The sequence below is a fragment of the Ailuropoda melanoleuca genome, chromosome 13 (assembly GCF_002007445.2).
Source record: "Ailuropoda melanoleuca isolate Jingjing chromosome 13, ASM200744v2, whole genome shotgun sequence".
Taxonomy (NCBI): Eukaryota; Metazoa; Chordata; class Mammalia; order Carnivora; family Ursidae; genus Ailuropoda; species Ailuropoda melanoleuca.
The window spans coordinates 56,478,330-56,503,747 of NC_048230.1; the positions used below are offsets into that span (position 1 = coordinate 56,478,330).

At 56.7% G+C, this 25,418-nt stretch overlaps 1 long non-coding RNA gene across 1 annotated transcript; it reads right to left on the reverse strand.

The window, feature by feature from the left end:
* Positions 1-4,329: 4,329 nt before the first annotated feature.
* Positions 4,330-12,305, reverse strand: LOC117795694. Its single transcript, XR_004619809.1, has 4 exons — positions 11,824-12,305; positions 9,347-9,631; positions 6,635-7,538; positions 4,330-4,677 (listed from the first exon to the last, which is right to left on the reverse strand). It is a non-coding gene; the product is annotated as an uncharacterized LOC117795694 (long non-coding RNA).
* Between the last annotated feature and the right edge of the window lie 13,113 nt (positions 12,306-25,418).

Consider the following 25,418-nt stretch of genomic DNA (forward strand, 5'->3'; position numbering starts at 1 on the left):
CGAGGAGCAGAGAGGCACCACTGGCCCAAAGACACACAGCTGGTAAGTGGCCAATGCGGGCTCCCAGAGGGCCTGGAAGACGGGTATAGGAGTCCTTGAAACTGGGGAGCAGCTGAGACTGTGCATGTGTGTGTGCGTGTGTGTCCACAAACCGTATAACACAGCTGGTGGGTAAACATGGGCTCTGAAGCAGACAGCCTGGGTTCAAACCCCAGCACTGCGACATACTGCTCTGTGAGTCTGGGCAAGCCACTGACCTCTGGGCCTGAGTGTCCTGGTCTGTGAAATGGGAATGATAATGGGCCCTCAGTGTGGGCTTCACTGTGTGAGGGAGCTGTCAGCCCTCGGCCTCCCTCGGCACACAGTGTTGGGGGGGGGTCTTCTGCAAAGCCGATGCTCAGGTGGCCGCTGATGGGGCCAGTGGTGCAGGGCCCTGGCCTCAGGGCTCTAGGCATCTCCCTCCCTTTGCTTCTCTGCTCAGCATGTCTTGATTTCTTCTCCCCTGCTCTGGAGGCCCTGGACTGGTCAGAGGAGGTCCAGACAAGGGGGTACCCCAAGGAGCCGTGAGCCCCTGAGTGACATACCCCAGATGTGGAGCCACACCTGGGTTCCAGAGCTCTGGGCCTGGAACTCTGCAGCCCTGGTCTCTCGCTGAGCCTCAGTTTCCCCATCTGTGCAGCAGCAAGAATGGGGCCTCCCTGTCAATCATGAGTTGGCCTGGAGAGTGAGATTAGGCTGGGTCCTGCTACAGAGAAAGGGAAAATTCTGGAAGCTCAGAGTGACCAGGAGAGACTCAAGGCCCCCTGTGGTACAGGTGGGGTGCAGGGTCAGGGAGAAAAACACCCCACCCCCACCCCAGGTGTGGTCACAGTGGCCCCTGAGAGAGGTCCCAGTGAGAGGCTGCAAACACCCCCCACAAACCCGCCCCCCACTGTCCCTCCACCCTAGAATCCAGTCAGCTCTTTGCTGCACCTCACAGAGGATCTAAGAGCGTGTGGGTTGAAAGCCTAGATTTTGAACTTTTGGTTTGCTCGGCACAGCAGGGTGCCCACGGCCCAGGCCAGCAAGTGGGCACAGCCCACCCCCACCCCCCCTCCTGCTCACGGGCACCAGAGTCACCCCATTCTTCCTGCACCAGCCCCCTCTCGCTCCTTAACCCCGCTCCCAAGAAGACGGATTTGCCAAAGCCAAACGCATGTGTGATTGTCACCCAGCTGAAGTTTTATGGGAAAAGGTAGGACTTGGCTGAAACACTCATCTACTTTTTTAAGTGTGTCTGTGTGCGTGCGTGCGTGTGTGCGTGCGTGCGTGCATGCGTGTGTGTAGACAGGGAGGAAACGCTCCAACATTTAACACCCTTCTTCCAGCTCTGCTGCCAGCAGGGGCTGCCCCCTCCCTGGGACACGTGGCCGAGCCTGGAGACATTTTTAGTCGTCACAGCTCAGGGGAGCTACCGGCCTCCGGTGGGCAGAGCCCAGGGGTGCTGCTGAAGAGCCCAGCCCACACCAGGGGATGACCCAGTTCGGAATGTCAAGAGTGCGAGGTGGAGAAGCCCTGCCCCAGCCTGTGGGAACGTGGGGGGGCTTTTCTCTTCTCCCTTTAGCTCCTCAGATTTCCTGAAGGGAAGTGATGAGGACGATGGACGGGGCAGCCAGAGGACTGGGCTTTACATCGCAGCCTGGAGCCCCACCAGCTGCGTGCCCCGGGCAAGAGTCCTTCCTCTCTGGTCACCAGCTGCGGCCGGGGGGTGCGCACAATACCCCCTCTTCTGCAACCATGGGAAGATTCGGTGGGACGATGCCTGTGGAGGGCCCAACACATAGGAGGCCCTCGGTTCAGGAGAAGCTGATGTCTGTGTCGTTAGGAAAAATGACAATGGTTGGGCCTGAGCACCCACCATACCCAGGGGCTGGGCCAGCATGCCACACAGAACCACTAAGGTCCCCCACAACGCAGCCCTGTGACGAGAGATGGTTATCTCCCATTTGGCAGGTGAGGAAATTGAGGCACAGAAAGGTCAGGCGAATTGCCTGAAGTCACACAGCAAATTAAGTGGCAGGGGAGGGATTTAAGATCCTTGCTTCGGGGCCCAACCGCTGGCTCCCTCTCTGCCTCTAACACCGGAAAAGGGGCGTTTCCAGTTGAGTTTTCCCCATCGTCTTCTCTAAAACTTGGTATGATCAAGACTTTTTTGGAATTCAGATGATTGCTACAATGACAGATGCCCCCTTGTACCTGGCCGCTATCCTCCTACCAGGGGCCCCCATTTACGCTGGTTCCCAGAGAGGGGCCAAGACCGCTGGGAATTTCACAGCCCGTCCTGCCCTGAGCCAACTTCAAAACCCTCCGTGTCTCCAGCCCTGCTTTGATTTCAGGCATTTTATGGGCATGAAATCCAAGCCTTGGTCCTTCTAAAGATATCGAGCTCTTTGGGGGTGGAGTGGCTTTGTGGGGCCACCGGACAGGCCATGGGCCAGCGACTGGGGCTCTGAAAGGATCCGAGGCCAGGAAGGGCTAACCCCTGTTAGGATTCAGGGCTGTGTCCTGGGAGGGCAGGACGCCGGGCCCAGTTTAGTGAGCACCTCTGGGCCAGGTGCCCCCCCAGCCCAGGACCAGCTTCGTCTCATCCACCCTCCACAACAATTTTCTCACAGCCAGGTGACATTCTTCCCATTACAGATGGGGAAACTGAGGCGCAGAGAAGAGCAGCCACTCACCCCATCACTCAGGGCAGAGCCAGGGTTCAGGTTTTCCCCCTGCATCCCACTGCCTCCTGACCCCCAGAGGCCACAGCAGAAGGACCAAGGGTGGGCAGATGGAGAAATTCCCTCCTGACGGCCTGGCTCTGGGCTCTAACTAAAGGTGACGAGAGTCACTTGGGTGGACAATCAGAGGAGCGTCCGTATTTGAGGATCAGCACTTGCTGCAGCGAATCTGAAAGGCATCAGGAGGGGTGAGGTCCCCAGAAGCCCGGTGTCCACACCCTGGGGAGGGGGATGATGTCTATGCAACCTGATGGCCTTGTCACCTCAGCAGCTCCTCATGCCCACCCCCTCCCTTGCTGCACCACCTCCCACTTCCCTAGCCCCGCAGCCTGAGCAGGCACCCCAGAAAGCAAACCCAGTCATAGGGGATGAGGGTGACTGGCCGGGGACAGCCACCAAAGCTGCTTTTGGCTTGTTCCTTCCCTCACCTGTTTGTCCATGTGAGCAAAGTCTGTTAGTGTCCTAACGCTGCCATAACCAAGTCCCCCAAACTTGGTGGCTTGAAACAAGAGAAACGCAGGTCAGCAGAGCCATGCCCTCCCGGGGGCTCCAGGACAGAATCCTTGCCTGTCCCAGCTCCTGGGGGCTCCCAGGCAGGGTCCCTTGGCTCACAGACACATCACTCCGGTCTCTGCCTTTGTCTCCACGTGACCTACTGCGTGTCTGCGTGTCCTCCCCTGTCCTCAGTCACTGAGGTAGGCCCACCCCTGATCCAGTAGGATCTCATCTCATCCTTAAACAAATGACATTTGCAAAGACCAGATTTCCAAAAAGCCACATTCGGGGCTTCTGGAAGGACATCAATTTTGGTGCCTGCTGTGAGCTCTGAGCCCTGGGGACAGAGTGGGCTCTGCCCTCACAGGGTTCCAGTGCAGGAGTGCCCCAGGGGGACAGACTGGTAATCACAGGAACAAGACTGCAACACGCTCCACCAAGGAACACTGGACTCAGGGACACACAGCAAGGGGCCTAGACCTCGCTGGGCCGGGGTGCCAGACCATCAGCACCCCAGCTGACCGGCTGCCTCCCCCCAGGTCTGGGCAGCAGCCTCCCACAGGGTGCTTCCTGCCCACACACCCCAGGGCCTCTGCTAGAACTCATTTCCTCCTGGAAGACTCTCCCAGGGCCCCCCAGGTACCCCCTCTGGGCTCTAAGGCCTCTTGAATTTCCTCCCAGCATCGGTAGGTGGTAGGGTTGTCTTTTTTCTTACTTGGAAATTCTTTATTTATTTACAAAAAGATTGCTTTTGTTAAAAAAAAAATTACACAGAAATGGGCACTGACTTTCTCCCTCCCTAAATCCACGGTCCAGTTTTCTCTCTCCTGCAGGCAGTACGTTCGGTATAGTCACTGGTGCACAGTAGGCGCTCTGTAAATTTTGTAGTGCTAGGTCCTGAGGACAGGGAGATGGTTAAGTCACCACCCCTGGCCTCCAGGAAATCACTGAGATACAATCCCTATGTTGTCCAATCCAAGGGGGGGCATACAGTTGGTGCTCCATAAATGTTGGAGGTGGTTCAGGAGTTGCCCTTGGAGCCCCCTCCATCTTTCCTGCTGTCCCTGGTGAGAGAAGCTCTGGTGTAATGAAGCCAGGACCTGAGTGACGTGGGCCCAGGGGGCGAGGGGCACAGCTGCTTGGAGGGACTCGGGTGAGCTGCCGGGTACAGGAAACTCCAGCCGGTGGCCTTGGGGGCCTGCTCTTCCCTCTGGCCTCCCCCTCGGTGGCCAACTTTCAGCATCTGGATTCTCTGTCCCCAACTGCTACCCAGATATCAGGGCTTTGGAGGGTCCACTTTCCATCTATCCGCAGAGTCCCTACTGTGTCCCAGGAAGTTTTTGCCTCGGACGAGCCTTGTCCCTCCCTCTTGGAGCTGGTGTTCAGGGTGGGAAGCCTGGCGGACGAGTTAGTTAGACTTCAGGACCAGGTGCCAGGGAGAGAGAAGGCAGAAAGGATCAGGGAGGGGCAGACAGTAAATAAGGAGGTCAGGGAGTCCTCCCAGAGGAAGTGACATTTGACAGAGACGGTGGTGGGTGGCACGGAGGCTCTGAATGAGGAGTTGGTGTCCTGGAGCCCACAGAGGGAGGGCGGGGAGGCGATGGGGCACGGGGAGGCGATGGGCCACGGCAGGGCCTCGTGGCCGCTGTGAGGACTTGGCTGTCCTCTGTACGAGGTGGGAGCCATGGAAGGTCTGAGCACAGGACAGACGGCACGTGACTTGGGTCTAATGCGGGATTCTCAGCTTGGGCACTGTTGACATTGGAGCTGGACCATTCTCGGTCCTGGGGCCAGCCGGGGCACTGGAGGCCGTTTAGTAGTGGCCTCCACCCATCAGATGCCCATAGCACACCCCCTGCCAGCGTGACAACCCAGAATGTCCCCAGCATTGCCACATGTCCCGGGCGATGGGGTGCAAAACTACCCTGGTAGCCTGTAAGGGACTGCGGGGGAGCAAGCCTGGAAGTGGGGACACCGGGGAAGAGGGGACTGCGAGAGTCCCACCAGAGAGGCTGGCGGTGGGCGGAAGCCTTACTTTCGAACTGTGATCTTTCTGTACTTCCTGAAGTTTCTGCAGTGGACATGCTTCTCTTGTGCAATCAGGAAGAATCAAAACCAAGAAAGAGGTGTTTTGGTGTGTTTTTTAGGAGAGACTCACAGGATGCTATTTCCACTCACCCTTAAGAAGAGCTGACCGTCTGTGCCTCAGTTTCCTTGTGCGGGGTTGCACCGCTGGTGAGACAATAGAGGACACCAGACCAGCCTCAGAGAGGACAAGTCAGCCATGGCTCTCGGAAGACTGACTACATTTACCCTGCAGCGCTGAGCAACCAGAAAATACTCCCAAGCCCCCAAACACAGGTGCAAGGTGGGGGGAGCCCACCACAGCGTGGTCTCTGGGAGCAAACGCAAGCCCCACACCCGTGGAATATGACACAGCTGTGAAAAGGCACGAGGCTGCTGGAAGCCTCCGACAGACTGTTAAATGAGAACAGCCAGGCACCAAGCATGTCTATCTGAATGCTATCAGCAAATCGGAAAGAGAATGTGTGTGGATCTGTTTTGTGGGTTCTCAGGCAATCTCTAGAAGGTATCAGAAGACAACTCTGAGCAGGGGTAGGGCTGAGGGTCCGAAGCAGCAGGAAGTTTTCGTTTGTTCGATTTGCTCTCCAGTTATTGTTATTTATGAATGCAAAATCATTCTGGGCACCAAAGAAAATATAAAGAATGAGACCCCCACTCCCACCCCCAGCCAGGAAATGCTATGGGGGAGAACGGAGCCCCTCCTCGTGACTCACCTCCCGCTCAGGGAACCGTCGCTCCGAATCTGTAATTTATCCTTCCCACCAGGGCCTTCGCCTTGGCGGCGCCCTTAGCGCCCCTCGAGTTTTACTGAGTTTTGCACTTTTTTATTCTGTGTGGGTTACCTTTCCCCTTAGGGATGCAGAAAATGCATTCAAAAGACATTTTTGTGAACTGCCACCCCTCCGGATTCCTCCTGGAGCTTTGGTTTCCTGGCAAAAGGGGCTGCACCCCTGCGCTGGGGTCCCCCCGGGGTCCAAGCACAGCAGAGCGGCCTAGCGGTGGTGCGGATGAGGACCCCGGGCACAAAAGCCCGCGTGCGGCTCGCCTGGCTTCTGCAGGCCCGGGGCTCGGAGCCAGCAGGCTGGAGCCAGGCGGCCTCCCGGGCCTCCTCACAGCCGCTTTTGATAAAGCCCCTCTGTGCATGGGGTGGGGGGGCCCGGCCGGCTGGAGCCAGCACACATCTGGAGGCCAGCACAGGCCCGGGGCAGCCGGCGCGGCTGACAGCGGCGCCACCCTGAGCCACACGCCCGGCCCTGGGTAAACACGCCCGCGCCCACCCAGCGGCTCACCTTTCGCCCACAAGGCTGCCTTTCTTCTCGGACCCGGGCCGAGGCCACCACGAACATTCCTCCCGGTTCAGGGCAGAACGGGCTGCTGACCTCGAGGCTGGGCCGAAATCTGAATCCAGGCGCTGGGCGATGTGGGGGGGCAGGGGAGGCAAGGAAAAGCACCTACTACCTGCCAGGGGCCCAGCTCACTGCAGGCTCCCTGCTGCCCTGGGAGTGGGGACTTGTGGTTAAGAGTGTGTGCTCTGGAGCCAGAAGCCCTGGGTTCAAAGGCCAGCTCTGCTGTGTGATCTCGAGCAAGGCTCTCTACCTCTCTGAGCCTCACTTCCTTATCTGTAAAATGGGAATAATAGTAGGCCCTCCCGCAGTGGCTTACGTGAATACTACAGTTACCATAAGTTCATCGCTCCGAAGGATGCCAGACCTGAGAGTGCTGGATAGTGTGACCACTGGGTCACTCGCTCAACCCAGCTGCACTGAGGGTGTCTGTGCCAAGCACGGGGTAAGAGAGTGAGAGACAAGGGCTTGGCTGTTGGGGATCTGCGTCCTTGCTCCACTGAGCAGGGAGGCACGATCGCCAGGGGATCCCCCCAGCTTGTCCCGCAGCCTGCTCCCCTGGGACGAGGCTACTGCCCAGCCTAGGCTCCAGGCTGGTGTGAGGACAGGGGGCCAGGCCAGGGCTCCACACCCTTTCTCTGAGGGATCACAACCCAGAACCAACCAGGGCAACGGGAGGCCTGATGCGGGCTCTCAGGTCAGAGGGCAGGGCCAGGAGCAGCAACCGCATCTCCTGACTTGGGACCAGGCGCTGTGTGACCAGGGGAAGCGGCTCCGGTACACACCTAGCTCAGCCTCTTCCTGGCACGGTCCTCAGCATGTCCTGCCGCCTCCGTGACGTCCCGTGTCTCTGTTTACAGGGCGAGAAGGTAGAGACTATAGTCCAGGCATCTCCTGACCTATCCCCTCGTCTGCCAAGGAGCCATAGCAGGGGTTCCAGTGGGGGACTCCGTGAGAGAGGCCGTGGGAAGGGCACAGTGCTTGGCACAGAGGGAGAGGTCTGAGTGGAAGTCAGGGGGGCTTCCTGGAGGAGGCCACTGTACTGTCAGAAGCAGGAATGAAAGGCTTATCAGGGAGAGTAGGAGGGAGACTGAGGCATGTCCGAGGCCCGCACGCGGTCTGGCAGTACAGGTGCCACATCACGGACTCTTCCAGCAATGCGCTGAAGTCCAAACTCCTGTCACCCCCATTTTACAGTTGAAGAAACTAAGGCTCAGAGAGCAAAAATAGTTTATTTGCTCAGGGAGTAAAACCCAGAGGCAGAATGTGAAAGTAGGAAACAGCATGCCTCCTTGTCTCCTTCTCTCCCTCTCTCCCTCTCTCCCTCCCTCCCTCCCTCCCTCCATCTCCCCCCCTTCCTTCCCTGGATCTTTACTGTGACCCCACTGTGTGCTGGATTCACAGAGACAAAGCAAACCCAGTGTCAACCTCAGGAGCCCCTTCTTCTGTCCACCTCAACCTTGAACCGTCCCTTGACCCTTCTGGGCTTCAGTTTCTCTCCTCTTAGCAGTGGGCTCCAGCTTCAGCCCCTTCTGGCCCCACGTCCCTGACGCACAGCAGCATGGATGAGCGGCAGCCCGGGCCGGCTGCTTGGGGCCTCCTTGTCCCAACGAGACGGGTGGGGGTCCTCCACCTGCTGCCACCCCCCAGTCCCCCGTGAACCTGCTCGCCAGGCTGGAGCCAGCCGCCATCTGGAGCAACGGGCTGTTTATGGAGCCAGGCGGCGGCGGCCCTGGCCCTGACCCGGCCAATCTGGAAGCGATTAGCAGCCTGGGCTGGGGAGCATTTGGAGTTCTCATCAGTCGGTCGGGAACCCCCCCAGCCCCCACACCCCGCGCCACCCGGAGCCGAGGCCGCTCTGGGGGTCTCCAAGGAGCCCCTTTTCTTGCAGGGCACTCCAGCTCGGACCTGCTCCAAGGCCTAGAGCTCTGAAAACCAGCAGCGGGGAGGCTGGGCCACACACAGGCCAGGATGCGGGGGCGGGCTGGGGAGGGTGGGGGTGGGGGGATCTGGGGCCTTCCCGAAGGAAACCTCTTGCAGAATTGCTTTCTGGTGTTTGGTTTTGAATATACATACAAGCGCATAGGAGAAACACACACACACACACACCCTCCAACTGCACAGAGGGTGGAAAGGGTGTGGAGTGAAAAGTCCAGGTCCCTAACCCCCACCTCCCTGGTCTCTACTTCCTCTATCCAGAGAATTTGATGTTGCCAGTGTCCTGGGTCTCCTGCAAAGTTGCAAGTGTTTGCACACACACCATCTACTTACTCTTCTTGACTTTTTCTGCAAGTAGCAGCGCACTTCACATTCTGTCCTGCCCCTTCCTTTCCTCTCCCTTGGATTAATCCATATTTCTAACATGACTGCTGCTAATCACCGTCATGTTGATAATAATAGCCACAAAGGTTTCTGTACCTCTGACCTACTGTATGCTGGGCACAATTCCAGGTGCTTTACATGGATTAATTAATCAGCCATAAGCCTGAAGTGATCCTATTCAGAGGCGCTATTATTCTCATCGTCCCTATTTTGTAGATGGGGAAACTGAGGCACAGAGCAGCAAGGCACCTGCCTAGCACCGCAGCAGTGACTGGCAGAGCTGGGTTTTAGGCCTGGGTTGTTAGGCTCCCAGGTCTGTGCTCCAAACCTCTGTACCATTTTGCCTCTCTCAAGGCTCCAGAATATTCTGTCTGGATGGATCCTGGTGAATTTGATGAGGCCTCGGGTGATGCATCATTGGGTTGTTTCCATCTTGGGCTGGTGCCAACTATGCCACGAACCCTCTGGTGAGACGTCATGCTGCACGGAGTTGGGGCGGGGCGGGGAGGGGCGTCCTTCCCCGAAGGGCCTGGCCAGTCATGGGGGTTAGCAGTTGGAGGGCCAAGGGCCATTGCCCAACTGCCCTCGTGGTGGAGGTGTGCTGACGCCCGATCTCGTACCCTGGGAGGACAGGGGAAGCCTCATTAGCAGCTGTTTCCAGGGAAACCCAGATCCGGGCCAGCCCATCCAGGGTTTTTAGCTCCTTGGTCTGTCCCAAGCCTACCCTCCTGTTCTCCTCTGATGGGTGGACAGGACTCCAGCCTCCCTTCTGATCTTCCCACTTCCAGCCTCACCTCTCCACTTCAGGCCCCATGCTGCAGCCAGAGCAAACCCTGGGAAACATAAATCCAGCCGGGCGTCTCCCAGCTCACCACCCACCTCTCAGAGTAAGGTCCAACCCCTCCCCATTTTTCCCCTCCCCTCCATCCAGGCCAAGCCACAGACAGGTCCCCAAATTGCCAGGCCCACCTCAGCCTTTGCACAGTCTGTCCCTCTGGAACACACTCTGCACCCTTCCTCTGGCTAACTTCTCACCCTTCTTGTCTGAGCTCACCGCCTTCCCGAGCCCCCAGACTGGGTTAAGCAGGTACCTCCCCTGGTCCCCCCTGCCTGGCCCCAGTGAATCTTAGCTCGGGTGACACTGTTGTCTGATGGCTGTGTCCCCTGACAGAATATCAGCTCCAGGAAGATAAAGATTTTTGTCTGTCTGATTCATTTCGGTATCCCCAGATCCTAGAGCTGAGTCTGGAACATAGCAGGTGCTCAAAAAACAAAAGAACAAACAAACAAAAAACCGTGTTGAATGCATGCGTGCAGAAATGAATGCATGAATTTATGAATGAATGAATCAGTGGAGAGCCTGGATCAGTTGGCACCATGGCTGCCCTGAGGGCAGTGGGGTCCAGCACTAGCCCTGGGGGGAGGAGGAGAGGAAGCACAGCTGGGAGAGGAGGAAACCAAGAGTTTACAAAGCACCTACTGTGCATCGGGCCCTTTCTCATTCCTCTGATGAGACCCATCCTACAGATGAGGAAACTGAGTTCCCTTCATTCACTCCACAAACCCATCCTGGGAGTCTCCAGACTCTGGGCTGGGACCTGGGGTGACAGTAGGAAACAAGGCAGGCATGGACCCTGGGTTTTGCAATCCGATGGGGGAGATGGACCCCACAGGAAGTGGAGCAGAATGAACCAGAATGAGAGCCTCGGCACCGCACACCACCACGGCAGCCAGCTGTGGGCTCCACCACGAGAGAGCTGGCTTAGAGGTTACATTCCTGACACAGTTGATGGCTGCCTCCCCCGGTCCTGGGTGTTCCGCCACAATAATGAGCTGACTGTGCACCAGGACCTCATCTACGCACTTCACACAGACGAGCGCGTTCAAATGTCACCGGTCCTCTGAGGGCGGAGCATGGTTACTCCCATCACACAGATGAGCAACCCGAGGCCCAGAGAGGGTAAGTGCCTTGCCCAGGGACACACAGAGCAAACCCAGGAAAGTAACATTATGAAATCACACACAAGGTCATGGACGCCAAATTCAGGATGAAGTCACCTCTGAAGGGGGGCAGGGCACGCCCAAGGTCTTCCGAGGTTTCTGCCACGTTGTCTTTCTAAGAGTGGGAACACGGACACTCAGGTATGTGGACCGTGGTCCGTGACAGCATGTAGCCATGTCACCACATCACACAGAGTGACTAACAGTGGGCACCGGGCAGGCTTTGCCCCAGCTCTGCGTGACTCGAGGCTGAAGCCAGCTCAGCCGTGGGGGCCCCTCCCACCTGGCCTCCCCATCCCCCCACCAGCCCTCCCAGCTCTCAGTGACGCAGCTGTGGTGGCATTTGGCAACCCTGGCTGCCCACAGTTACGACAGCCCCGCATCTGCCAGCAGGGGGCAGGGAACCTGGGGCCTGTCCCTGCCTCTGCGTCCTCCCAGCAGCACCCCCCATAGAGCCCAGACACCCTGTCTGCAGCCCCTCCCGCTTTCCCTTTCCCCATAGCGCTTTTCACCACCAGCATCACAATTGTTTGCAGCGACCAAAAAGTCAGTGCCTCGAGGGCAGGAATTGTGTCTGTGTTGGTCATGTTCTGTCCCCAAACCAGCCTGCAGCTGGAGCTCAACCAGCATTTGCTGAATGAAAGGCTGAAATGCTGGCTACATGAACTGCAACTCCTCCCTCCCTTTCTCCATTCCTTCCTTCCTTCTTTCTGCAGATCCTGATTAAACACCTGCCATGGGCCAGGACCTGTACTAGGTGCGGGGGCCACACCGTGCAGGGAACAGGCAGAGATCCCCGTCGGGAAGCTCACGTTCTAGAGAAGACGATGCTCGTCAGCAATGCAGTCATCCCTCCAACGAAATGCAGAAGTGCAGCTGTGGAGGAGGGAGGAGATGTTCCCAGCCGTGTGCACCTGCAGTGGGGGGGGGGTGTGTCTCCCTGACTCGGGGCCCCTGCAGGGGCTGGTTCACACACACATGGCACAAGTCCTCAGCGCCAGGTAAAGCCGGGAGAGCGGTGGGAGCTGGCAGGGAAGAGGTTATAGAAGAGGAAACTGCTGGGCGCTGAGCTGGAGTGTCAGGGCCTGACCTCGCCCTCCCAGCCCGGAAGGGTCCCTGAGGAAGTGGCGCCTGAGCAGCGAGCCAGCCGAGCGAGCGGCAGAGGAAGAATATTCCGGCAGGGGCCCCAGCTGGTGCAAAGGCAGGAAGGCGGCCACGCCCCTGGGAAGCTGGCCACTTTGCCCAGGAATGCCCCTCTCTGGCCTCACTTTCTCCTTTGTGCAAAGGGAGTGGTGCACCCCCTCCTACCCCTTCAGGGATGCTGGAAGGTTCTCTGGGGGACTTTTAGGGGTAGGGCAAGACCCTTGATTGAAATCCTGCAGGGTGGGTTGCTTTTTCCATCCTCCGTCCTCCCCAGCAGGCCGTGAGCCCCATGGGAGAGGGCCCAGCACAGCCCTCACACAGTAGGTGTTCAGGCCATGTCTATGGATTTAATGAGCCATCAGGTCTCAGTTTCTTCATCTGTGTGATGGGCACGATGCTGGTGTGGCCGCGGGGTAGGAACAAACCGCTCTCCAGACTTTAGTGTTGACTCCTGTCCCCACCTCCCAGTGGAAGTTCCGGCCTCTGAGGATGCCTGGAGCCCTGGAAAAAGACCCTCTCTGGGGCTGGGGCAGAAGGACAGGGGAGGGTGGGCTGAATAGTCCTCTAGCTCCAGACCCTGAGGCGGGACCCTGAGGTGCCTACAAGGAAGTGACAAGTGGCCTCCTGTACAATGGAAGGAAACTGAGGTACGAAAACAACAATAGTGTGGGCACTTCTGACTCTGACCAAGCACGCACTCCAAGCCAGGCACCATGAGAAGCCCTCTGTTCCAAGCCGTGTCCTTCGGCCCTTTCCACGCCATCGCTGTAGGAGGTGAATACTACCGCCGCCACCTCCTGCGTGGGGAGGCAAGTCAGACCACGCCACCAGGCAGCAGGGCACCTGGGACGGGAAGGCAGGTCTGGCTCCAGAACCCAAACTCATGAGCCTGGCACTTCCTGTGGGGACGTGGAGGTAGGGGTGGGAGGGAAGGGGTGAGGGACACTGGGAGAGACAAAGATAAGCCCTTATCTGGGGGGACAGAGGGACTTGGAATACATATTTGGAAGAATGAGGGGTTCCTGGGGCACCTGGCTGGCTTGGTCAGTAGAGCGTGTGATTCTTGATCCTGGAGTTGTAAGTTCCAACCCCACGTTGGGTGTAGAGATGACTTAAAATAAATAAATACATACATAAATAAAATCTTAAAAAAAAAAAAAAAGAATGAGGAGTCGCCAGGTCAGTCCCATGTCCTTCCTACCTTGGATCGCCCAGGGCAGCTTGGAGAAGCCCCAGTCTCCAGCAATCACAATGTATTTTGTTTTATTTATTCATTCATTTGGTCAGTCAGTCAACAGAAGACAGAACAGAGGAAAAAATGAGACCAAACATGTCCATGTAAACAATAAATGTAAATGGGTTGAATGGGTCTATTTAAAAACAAAGACTCGGGGGCACCTGGGTGGCACAGCGGTTGAGCGTCTGCCTTCCGCTCAGGGCGTGATCCCGGCGTTATGGGATTGAGCCCCACATCAGGCTCCTCTGCTATGAGCCTGCTTCTTCCTCTCCCACTCCCCCTGCTTGTGTTCCCTCTCTCACTGGCTGTCTCTATCTCTGTCGAATAAACAAAATCTTTAAAAATAAATAAATAAATAAATAAATAAATAAAATAAAAACAAAGACTCTTACACTGGATCAGAAATCAAAATTCATTCATTTATTTATAGGACAAATACTTATTATTTGTCCTATAAATAACGCCTAAGATATTCTAAGTCCTATTTTAGATTCTAATGATAGAAGCTAAAAATAGAATCTGTTAAAGTAGGGGAAATGTGGGGAAAAGGGAATCTGGGGAAAAAGACCTGTACGTGCAAAGGCCCTGGGGCTGGAGCGAGCTGGGAGAGCAGAGGAGCAAAAGGGGCCACGTTGGAGAACAGCACTAGTGAGCAAGCGTGGTTGGAGTGTGGCAGGAAAGGTCAGCAGGGCCAAGCACCCGAGAGCATAAGAAAGGGCAGCCCCAGCAGGGGTAAAAATGCAGAAGAGCCGGATCCTGCTTACACAGAGCAGAGGGTCAGTTACCAGCCGCACTAGCTGGACTCTTGACCCTTTCCAGCCAGGGGCCCTTCCCGCCCCGAATGGAGCCAAGATGACCCAGCACAGCCTCCCCTCTGGGAAGACCTACCATGAATTAAAGGTCTACTGGGTGCCGGGCTCTGCCATTGGTGGTTTACGTGCTTAATTCGTTCAAAAGTCCTGCCATCAGGTTAGTTTTCTCACCATTTTGCAGAAGAGAAAACTGAGCCTCAGAGAGGTAGACTGACCTGCCTGAGGCCACAGAGTGAGCGGCAGGGCCGGGGTTTGAACTCAGGGTGTCTGACACTACCGTGTGCCTTCCTGACACTGCATAGCATAGCTGCTTCCTAGGAAATGGCAGGGGGGAGCCCTCCGCTGGCTGTGTCCTTGTGTGAGTCCCTTGACCTCTACTGCCTCAGTTCCCCATCTGGGAAACCGCGTCAGGTCAGTGTCAGGACCTTGATGACTCCCTCCTTCGGGGCAGTGTTGTTCCCAAAGTGCTGAGCTGGCATTCCCCATTCTACCCTCACAATGACTCCACTTGACAGAAGAGGAAACTGAGGCTCCGAAGGGGGAAGTGATTCTCCAAGGTCATGACCTCGGCTCTCCTGAGGGCTGGGGACTTTGGCTGAGTCTACTCATTAGATAGTAAGAAGGGGACACCCGGGGTGCCTGGGTGGCTCAGTTGGTTAAGCGTCTGTCTTCAGCTCAGGTCCTGGTCTCAGGGTCCTGGGATCCAGCCCCACATCGGGCTCCCTGCTCAGCGGGGAGCCTGCTTCTCCCTCTCCCTCTGCCCCTCCCTCCAACTCATACACACTTTCTCTCTCTCTAATAAATAAAATCTTAAAAAAAAAAAAAAAGAAGAAGGGGACACCCAAGGATGCAGAGACTTTGGGGTGGGGTGGGGTGGGGGGACAGGGGCAGGACACAGAGACAATGAGGGAGAGGAGGCCTGGAAGCCAGGACACGAGCCCCCAGCCTCTGCCCCCCTGACTGCATCCTGAGGGAAGGTGGGGGCTTGGCCCCTCAGTCCGGGTTATTGCCTAAGAGAGAGGAGGGGCCGTGGGAAGTCTCCCCACAGCTCCTCACTCAGCTCTTGCCCTAAGTCCTGCCCAAACAAACAGGAAATGCCAGGCAGTGCCCCCCTCCCCTCCCCCCCACAGGGGCCGTGGGAAGGCTTGGCCTGAGATCCCGCTGCATTAGCACTAGCCAGGCCTCGCTGGGGATCTAGGCCCCCTACCAGAGCCCTCATGACCTTGGACAAGACCCTTCCCCTCTTCGGGCCTCAATTTCCCCCTCTGGAATCACGGGCTCTGAATCGGAGTTTTGCCATTTCCTGGCTGTGTGACCTCAGGCAGGTGGCTGTCTCCCTCTGAAGCCCAGCTCCCTCTTCTGTAGAATGGGGGACAGTGCACACTGCGCATGCTCCCTCAACAGAAGCATTATTACCCCAGGCAGGGGCGTGACAGGGAAGGCTGGCCTTTGGAGAGATCCCTGCGGCCCTCTGGGAAGGATGTCCTGGCTTCCTTGAACTCAGGACCAGTCCAGGTACCTCTCTGCACCTCTCTTTCCCAATCTGTAAGAGCTGGGACACTGGCCGAATTGCAGGGATTGAATGACAGAAGGGATCCCGGGGGGTAGGCAGCAGTGGGAGACAGGGGAGTGAAGTGGATTCAACACAGGTACCGCAAAGGGCTCTGGGGGCCTGGAGAATGTGGCCTCCTTGTGCTTCGCTTTTCTTTCCTGGTGATGAAGGGCAGGCCAGAATGGGTTAGGTGGGACAAGTGGACAGGACTGGCCCCATCTCTTGGGGGCTTGCAAAGCACTTACAGGGCACAGGGTGGGAGGTAGAAACAGGCCTAGGACAGGAATGAAGTTGGCTCTGTTCTCACTTCTCCCCGGACCCTGGCTCCAGATCCCAGCCCAGAGCCTTCTGAGCAAGCTGTGACTCCATGGACTCAAGAGAGGCTGGCAGCTCAGAGAGGCACAGCAGCTGGCCTGAGGTCACACAGCAGAGTTGCCACTATTTTTCAGCCTCCCCCCACTTCTCTGCCCAGAGACAGTGGGAGACCCAAGTATGAATGGGAAAGAAGCCACCTGCCCAGTCCGTGCTGGGTTGGGGGGAACCCCAGACCCTACAGAGACTTCAGGGAACTAAGGTACTGGCTTTGAGGCACCAAATGAACAATGGGCTTCTATGTTGGGACCTGTTCACCTCCCAGTGCAGACAGGTCCTGGAACAGAACGTGGAAATGAGCTCAAGCTCCCTCACCGCATCTTACCGCAGACACTAAGGTGCTTCTTGGAGCCGGGTTTCCTTGCTGTAAAGTAATGGAAGACATGGTAAAGGTGAGAGGTACCGGGAATCAACCCAGTGTCCAGAACACAGCTCCATAAACTGGCTTGTTGTTACAGCTGTTTTGATTAGATTAGCTATTTAATCCCTCTGAGCCTTGGTTTCCTCATCTGTGAAATGGGTGTATCAGTCCTCTCCTCTGCAGAGAATCCCACTGAGGATTCCAAGAGTAGCCCCTATAAAGCACTTACTACGTGCCTGGCTTTTTTTCTCCACTTCTAGTCCAACACCCATCACAGTGCCTGGCATAGAGCAGGGGCTCACCATGCCTGGGCTGCGACTGTTGCTGTTACCATGACCCTGACTTTCCCACTCCCCAGCTGTCTGAGATCTTGGGCAACTCACCAACTTACTCCCTTGCTCCATTTCACTTTCCTCCTTCATTTATTGAAATAACAATAGTGCCTACTGCCCAGAGCCCTGAGCGCCCATTCACGCATTCCACAAATACTTATTAAGCACCTACTGTTTTAGGAACCCCGGGAGGAAGGGGGGGTGGGGTACAGCAAGGAACAAAACAGAAAAAAACATTAACAGCCCTGCCCTTAGAAAGCTGATGTTTGTGGGGGACAGACGGGGTCCATCTGTATTTTGTACAGCATGTGCTGGAAACGGAAAAGACCGGGGAAAGGCAGTTCTGCCGAGCAGGTTTGGAGGAGGGGGAGTGTGTAACAGTTTTACGTGGTGTGGCCATGTCTGAGAGTGTGATGGGGAGGGGTGTACAGGGTGGGGGAGGCTGTGTTGGCCCTGTGGCCCTGGAGCCCCCCACCCCGGGTCCTAAGGCCTGGGAAAGGCTGCTTCCTCCCCGGGTCCTTGGGCTTCAGGCTTTGGCCCAGACCAGCCTCCACTTGGCCTGGAAATCCTCAAGTCCCGGGCCTCTCCTTGCCCAGACCCGTGCAGAAGAGCCACCGAGGGGCCTGGACTCGGATTTGCTGCTCCTCGGACCTTGGTCAGTCCTGCTGCCTGCGGCATGACTTCACCAGGATGCCCAAGGATAGCTACCATTATCATTAGATAAACAATCAACTGTAATTATAAATTATAAATTATACAATACAACTCCACAGCCTAAGGATTTTGCAGCAGATACTGTCATTAGCCCCATTTGAGAGCTGAGGACGGTCTGGTGGGGTATGTGTGTGGGGTCACTGCCTGAGGTCACCCAGTGGCAGCACTGGGATTTGAACTCCCAGACCTGCGGTTCCAGAGGCCAAGCTCTTGTCAATGCCGGGGAATGAAACGGGCTGTCCAGAGGTTCCACTCAGCCCTCTTGTGAGGTAGGTGGGAAAACGGAGGCACGGGCAGGTTCAGCGAGCTGCCCCCAGGCACACAGGGACCCCAAGGCGAGTCCGAGAGGCCCCTTCCCACGAGCTAGGGGGCTCTGGGCCCTGCAGGAAGTGGCCAGAGCTCGGACAGGCTGCTTTGATCTGCTTTACGAGCCATGGCTGTTTATGGAGGCCCAGGCCCCCGCCCCCTGCCACCCGGGGCTGGGTCTCGTCACCGGCACTCGGGATATTAGCAGTCCCGGGAGAGGCTGCTGGCCAGGGGCTTGGCCCCATTTCCTCCAGCCTGGCCCTTGCCCTGCCCCCTGGCCTCAGCCCCTGGGAACAGGGCAGGAGGGTCCCCCAGGCCAGACCCCTTCCCAGAGGGGCCTCCTTACAGTTCCTCTGTAAATGCAGAGCCAGCTCGGCCCCCAGGTCAGGGCATTGGCCTGGCAGAGCCCACTCCCCAGCTCTTCTTCGGCCTCTGCGGCCCCTCCTCCAGCTCACTCCGTGTCACCTCCGCTAAGAGGCCTCCCTGACCTCCCGGGGCTAAAGTAGCTCCCACCCTTGGCCCCCTCCAGCACCCTCGTTTAATTCTTCATCACCTCTACCAGTGTGTGGAATTTTCTGGCTCATTCTTTTCCCCATGGATTGTCTGCCTTCTTCCTGGGACAGGACCCTCGCTTGTCCCTCTCCTGTGTCCCCAGTGCCTGGCATGGTTCTGGCACACAGTAGGTGCCCAATCAATGTTTCTTGAGCGAAAGAATGATGAAATCTTTGGGGGGGGGTTTGTAAGCAGCCTGAGCTCCCAAAGCATTTCTCCAAGCCTCCCAACCCTCGGGCCTCACGTGTGCCTGGAAAATTCACAGAAAGGAGTTGTAGCCCCATTTTGTGGATAAGGAAATGGAGTCAGAGAAATGAAGTGACTTGCCCGGTGTCCCCAGCCTGAAGGAGTAGGGCTGGGATCCTATCCCAGGTCCCTCTGCTCCAGACCCTCCACCCCCCTCACCCAGGGCCTGGCTCATGCCTGTGATGGTTCCTGACAAGAAGCAGCTGGGGACAGGCGTCTGACCAGCCAGGCCGGTTCCAGGGCATGTTTGGGGGGCACTCCCCGCCCCACCCCTCCCTCCCGCCGGTAACGCCGAGGGACGACAGCGGACACCTGCTCCCACACCTGCCCCTGCCTCCTTGCCCCCATTCAGGCCCTGAGGGGCCCCCACCACCCACAATGCCACAATGGATGGTTTGTCCTCAGAGACCCCCATGATGCCTGCGCCCCACCCCCTCAGCTCCCTGCCTGTGCTCTGTGACCTGGGACAGGTGCACCCTGCTTTGGCTTGGGGAGGCAGCAGCAGCAGGAGGAGACTTCATCCTTCTGCATTGACACCATTGGCTGCTGCCTCCCCACTCATCCTGGCCAGCTGGGGAAACTCCGGGCACGCACGGGGGCTGGGGGAGGGGAGTGTGGGAGCACCTGCTGGGGGTGGGCTGGTTCCGGTTTTTACAGAATTCACCAGGCTTCCCAGCAACCTTGGAGACAGTCGCGGTGGTCATCCCTTATCCTAACTGAGGTGTTAGAGGCCCAGGAACAGAGAGGGCAAGGCACCTGCCCAAGGTCACACAGCAGGCAGAACCAGAATGCGAGTGTTTTTTCCTGTTCCTTCAACTTGTCCCTCCTTGGGCCATCAATGTCACTATAGCTTTTGCTGAAAACCTACTGTGTGTCAGGCATTTAGTCAGGCCCAAATTCATTGAAAACATGTGTTCAGCAGATAGGGATTTACCAAGCGAATCACTTCATTGTCAAAATTACCCATGAGTTCGTTACTTGGGAGTATGCCCCTTGCACAGATGAGGAAATGGGCTCAGAGACAAGTGACTTGTCTGAGGACTCAGAGACAGGTCTGGGCGTTTGTAATTTACTCCACAAAGATTTACTGAGCCCCTACTGTGTGCCAGGCCGAAGTAGATGAGCAGGGATCAAAATAGACACACTCAGCTTTTATGGCCTTCATAGTCCCCGGGCAGAAACAGATACGGAAACATGCAAGAAGTGTTATGCCCCAAGCTTTGCAGACAGGCCGGGGTCTTGGCTGTCGCTTGCTAGCTGTGTGACCTTAAGCAAATTACTTAACCTCTCTGTGCCTATTTCCGCCTGTATAAAATGGGAGGTAATAGTAACACCTACCTCACAGGGTTGGTTATAGTTCTTAGCATAGGGAAATTGCTCTCTAAAGCTATTGTTTTCTATTCTTTCATTGTACAAAAACTTATTGAGTGCCTACTATGTACCAGACTCTAATCTGGGAGCTAGGGACACAGAGGGACCAAGATGATACAGTCACTGCCCTTGTGAGGGTCTGGGTGGAGCCCAAGTGTACTGACTCCCAGGCCAGCAGCCACAGAACTGCTTCTAGCCCCACCCCCTCCTCCAGGAAGCTTTCCATAATGACCCTGCCCTGCGGGAACTCTGGGACTCTGTAGGCTGACTGACACTGACTCCCTCTGTCCGTGTGCCCAGAGCCACTCCCCCAGAGCTGGCGCCCATCTCAGGATGGAGGGGGAAACTTAGGCACTGGCAGGATGTTTTATCCATTAAGGTCCCGGCAGACGCCAGGAGACGGGCGGGGTGGAGGTGGGGGTGAGAAATGACTTTTGCAGGCAGGACAGAGCCTCCTCTCTCTGTCCAGGTCTGGCTCTTCCCCAGAGTCCCAGCTCTCTACCGGGTGGGTCCTCCCCCAGTCCAGGCCCCGGGAAAAGCGAATGCAGAGAGGCCTGGGACTTCTCTAGGGCATCCAGCAAGTGTCCAGCCTCTGGCCTCAGCCAGCAGGCTGAGACCACAAACTGGGGGCCGTAGGACCCAGCCAGACCCACGGAAGGACAGAGGAGTCATTTTGGCCCCCACAGGGTTTAAAACAAATGGAATTCCTTGCCTACAGATTTCCATCAAAATCCAGACTTCTCGTGTTTCCAGGGCAATGGGCCCCCTTTCCTACAGGACAATGAATCCCCGCCCACCACAGTCCCCACCAAGCCCTATTGCCTGGTCTCTGCTCATTTGAGTACCTGCCTGGCATCCGTAGGCAACTGGAGTCATCTGCCCCTTGCTTAATGCAAGGGAAAGAAGACCAAAGGTGACATTTTAGGCAGGGGTCAGGGGAGGAAGGGTTTGGGCTCCCCAAAGCAGCCCCTGAGGGCACCAGAATTTGCAACCCGTGCTGAGAAGGAACAATGCTCCGATCTTTCCCGGCACTGCTGACCCCAGGGCCTTTCTCTAGCAGGGCCCTGCCCGTGAGAGTGTGCAGAGCCTGGGGCTTCTTCCAGGTGGATTCGTAAGCTCAGCTTGCATATTTTGCAGATGGGTGTGTGTCTGCAGGCACAGAAAACTTTTGGCGGCTTCCAATCTTGGATCTGCCATTTCCTGGCTGGGTGGTCCTGGGCATGGGCCTCACCCTCTCTGGGCCTAATTTTCTTTCTTTCTTTCTTTTTTTTTTTTTAAGATTTTATTTATTTATTTGACAGAGAGAAAGATAGCCAGTGAGAGAGGGAACACAAGCAGGGGGAGTGGGAGAGGAAGAGACAGGCTCCCAGCAGAGGAGCCCAATGTGGGACTCGATGCCAGGACCCCAGGATCACGCCCTGAGCCAAAGGCAGATGCTTAATGATTGAGTTACCCAGGCACCCCTGGGCCTAATTTTCTTATCTGTTAAATGAACCTAGGACTAGTGCCAGAGAAGAGGAAGAGGGCTTTACTCTGTGATGTAAGGCCAAGTGCTTGGCATGTCCTAAGAGGCGAGGAGACCAAGGAGGTGGAGCCCATGGCCCAGAGCCACTGGCCAGCAAGGACAGAAGGAGGATTCGAACCCAGGCCTCCCAGCTCCTGGGGACACGTGCTGATTCCCCCAACACAGAGAGAATGTGGCTCTTAGTACAACCCTCACTCTTCTCATTTCATTGTGGCTGTCGAGTGTGAGGGGCACACATTATCCTCAGGGGCTCCTGAACTCGCTGGGGCTCAGTGTGCCTGTGTGAGTGGTAGACTGGTCCTTGCACACTCGTGCATGAGCATGCGTGTCCGTGTGTAGTGTGGGCACGTGTGTGCAGGGAGAGCTCTGGCACCCGTGGAGGCCAGTCTCGTGGTCCCATTCATGTCCACACGTCCATCTGTGCACCTGTCCACCCGTGCGCTTTTGTCCATGTATGCGTGGGTTTGTCCCTACATCCATGTGTCTGTCTGCGCCTGTGGAGTTCTGCCCTCAAGCACACACTTATTCTTCCGGCGAGGCATGTGTCATCCATGCACACGCACGATCGTGCCGCCTCCTCCCATGCTCTGCTGTGGCCTAGGTGCACGGGGTTGCCCCGACCATGCGTGCACAAACCCACATCCGCCGTGGGGCCCAGGGAGGCCAGAGCTGCCCCAGTGGCTCAAGCACCCTCAGGCTTGCGAATGTCCACGGTCCCCCCAGTCCACGTTGCTTCTGGGGGCTTCTGATCTTCCTGCTGCTGTGGGGTTGCTGGGGCGACATGCAGGAGGGTGCTCATGGCGGGACCTCAGCCTCCCGCCCTGGGCGTCCCTCACCTCTGCCCCCCAGATCTGTCTGCTGCAATGGGGAGCCATTGCTGCCAGTCTGGGGGGTGTGTAGGAAGTTCCCACAGGACCACATCACAATCAGAGGAACACAGACACTCCTACCACACTCACAGGTGCATACACAGCAGACACACACAACACACTCAACTCACGCAGTAATACTCCGCACACATGTCCGAGCCCCTGACACAAACACCAGACCTGTGCCGCACATCGACCTGCACGGATACAATCGCTCGAAACCCCAGACACACCACACACACTCACATGAACACTGCACACAGCCACGGGCGCCGACACACTCAGAAGCACACACGGCCCCAGAGCAGACACACAACGCAGATGCGCAGATGGACAGACATGGGTACGACAGACGCACAGCCTCACACAGACACGCCTGCGCGGGCACACGAACCACAGACACACATTCCACGTGGGCCTGCCACTCGAAGCCGCCCCAGCCAGCCTTGGACGATGACCAGCCTGTCCATCTGAGATCACCTCACGTCCCTCCCTGCCCCCACTTCCCCGCCGTGGCTATTCAGGCTGCGCTTGTGATTTATCAATTAAAAATAAATCGTTTCCTACCTAACAGCAGCATCCACCTGCCCATCAGCCCCCTCGCTCCACGTGCGATGAGCAGCCCCAGTGGGGTACACCGAGCGCTGGGGGCCTGAACCAACCACCCAGGAATACAGCCAGGCTCTGCCCACCCCGCCCCTTCCTTCTCTGTGCCTCCTCTTCCCCATCTGTGAAATGGGGGCAGTAAGAGATGTGAGAATCCACGAGCTGGTCCAGTAGAGCTCGGTCCTCATTACTCTAGGAGCAGGCATGAATTCCCTCCCCAGAGGCGGCTGGTGTTTCCAGTTTTGCACCAGGCCTCCTGGGATCCTCCATGTGGGCTTCCCCTGTTGGACTTCAAGCCCCCAGCAGTGGCGATGGTGTCTGTCTTGCTTCTTGCTGTTGCAGCTGAGTAGACGCCTGTGGATTGAATGAATACATGAATGAAAGAATGAAGGAATGAATGAACCAGTCCCAGGCCCTGTTACAGCTGGCCCAGCTCCAGAAGGCAGTGGGAAGACTGTTTGGCAAGATCAGGTCCTAAACAGGGAAGGCTTGGACCAAAATGCCTGCGGACTCATTTCAGGAGGTGAGGTTTGCTGCTCTGTGCGCTGCAAAGGCAAAGACATTCTTGGAAATCCTTGAATTGCTCCAAATCCGCTGAAGACTTGTCCTCCTGCCCCGTGTCTTCAACTGTCCCCGTTGGTATCTGCTCCAGCCACACTGGCCTCCTGGCTGTTCTCGGAACACATCAGGCACAGTCTTGCCCCAGGGCCTTTGCACTTGCTGTTCCCCCTGCCTGGAATGCAATTCCTGACCCTAGATAGCTGCATGGCTCCGTTTCCCCGTCTGTGCCATGGGGAACACAACAGTTGTGGTGAGGAGCAGCGAGTAGTCCCGTAAAGGCTCAGAAAAGAGGACGGGCCGTCAGTGCGTATTGCTAGTGTGAGAACGGGTGTTATTTCTCTCCCCAGAGGGAAAAAACTCCTGTTTCCTGTCTCTGCTTAAATGTCACTTTCTCTGTGAGGCCACTCCTGACCCCACCCCACCCCATTGCTGAAAGTAGCCCACCCCTCCCCATGCAGCTCTATTCTACCGTCTGTCTTTTGGCGACTGCTCTCCACAGCTTTCGCCACCGCCTGATGTTCTTGTATGTGTCGCTAGTCTCCCTGTGAACTCACTGGGGAGGGGTCTTGCTTTATGCAAAGTTGTAACTCCAGCACTTCAAACACTACCTGGCACATAGTAGGTTCTCAATAAATATCTGCTGAATACATACATAAAGAAACCCAAGAGCATGGAAAGGAATGGAAGGCTCTAGAACAGACCAGAACACACAATAGAACAGGAATAAGGCAGCGGAATGGACATGATACACCAACCGTAACCCAACATGACCCAGCAAAGCCAGGATGAGCCTCAAGGCCTCAGTGGACCTGGAGGAAGTCCCAGGTCCCCACCTGACAGAAGCCCCGCCTAAAACTATGACCCAGGCCCCCGTAGGCACCATCGGGTACAGGTGGCTAAGAGCTGCATCTGGACTAGGGGGTCCTCCCATGCCACCTCCCTCCAGCTATCCTAGACCGAGGGCTTTTCCGCCCACTTGGTCTCTGTTCCTGTCCAGCTGGACAGGTCATGGGTGGTTTCTGGTCTGGGCACTGGGGCACTGGCTCCTGTCTGGGGTGATTCCTGCTGAGTCACTGGCTGAGGCTCTGAACAAGATCCCATGGGCCTAATCGTGCTGGGGGTGCAGGCCAGGGCCAGAGGGATGAGACACTAAGTCTATGTGAGGGTGGGTGCTGGGCTGGCCACAGCCTGCTTCTTCCCCTCACTGCTGGCTTCTGTTTCACCTCTCCCCACTGCAAGGCTCTGAAAGGACCCAGCCCCCTCCCAGGCCTGACCAAGACTCTGGCTAGCCTGCTGGTTATGAAAGAGAAGAAGAGAAGACTTGGGGTACCCCCCCCACCCAGAAGCCCTCCATGGGGAAAGCCTAACTAGTGAGAAGCTGTTCCCTACCTGACACAGATTCAAATCTGACCTTGGAAGCCTTCATTCACCTGGTGGGGGTGGGTGTCCTGGCCCAAATATTGAGCCTCCTGTCAGGGCAGGGGGCTCCTGCCTGTCTGCCTGGAGGGTTGGGTGGTCCTGACTCCAATCGGAGCATTATCTTGGCACCTCTCTCTCCCTAGACTTCACCGCAATCCATCACTGAGGTAGGGCAGTTCTCCCCCTAAATCGATCTAGAATCTGACCCTGTCTCAATACCTCGGTTGTCCCTCTGCTCAGGACCCTCCCCAGGGGCTTCCACCTCTCAGAACAAAAACCAAATCCTCACAGTGGTCTGCTCGATTTGCCCACCCCATTCCCTCCATGACCTTATCTTACCTCATCTACTCTGCTCCAGCCACAATGGTTTCTTTGCTGTTCCTTGATTATGCCAACTGTATTCCTGCCTCAGGACCTTTGCATTTGCTG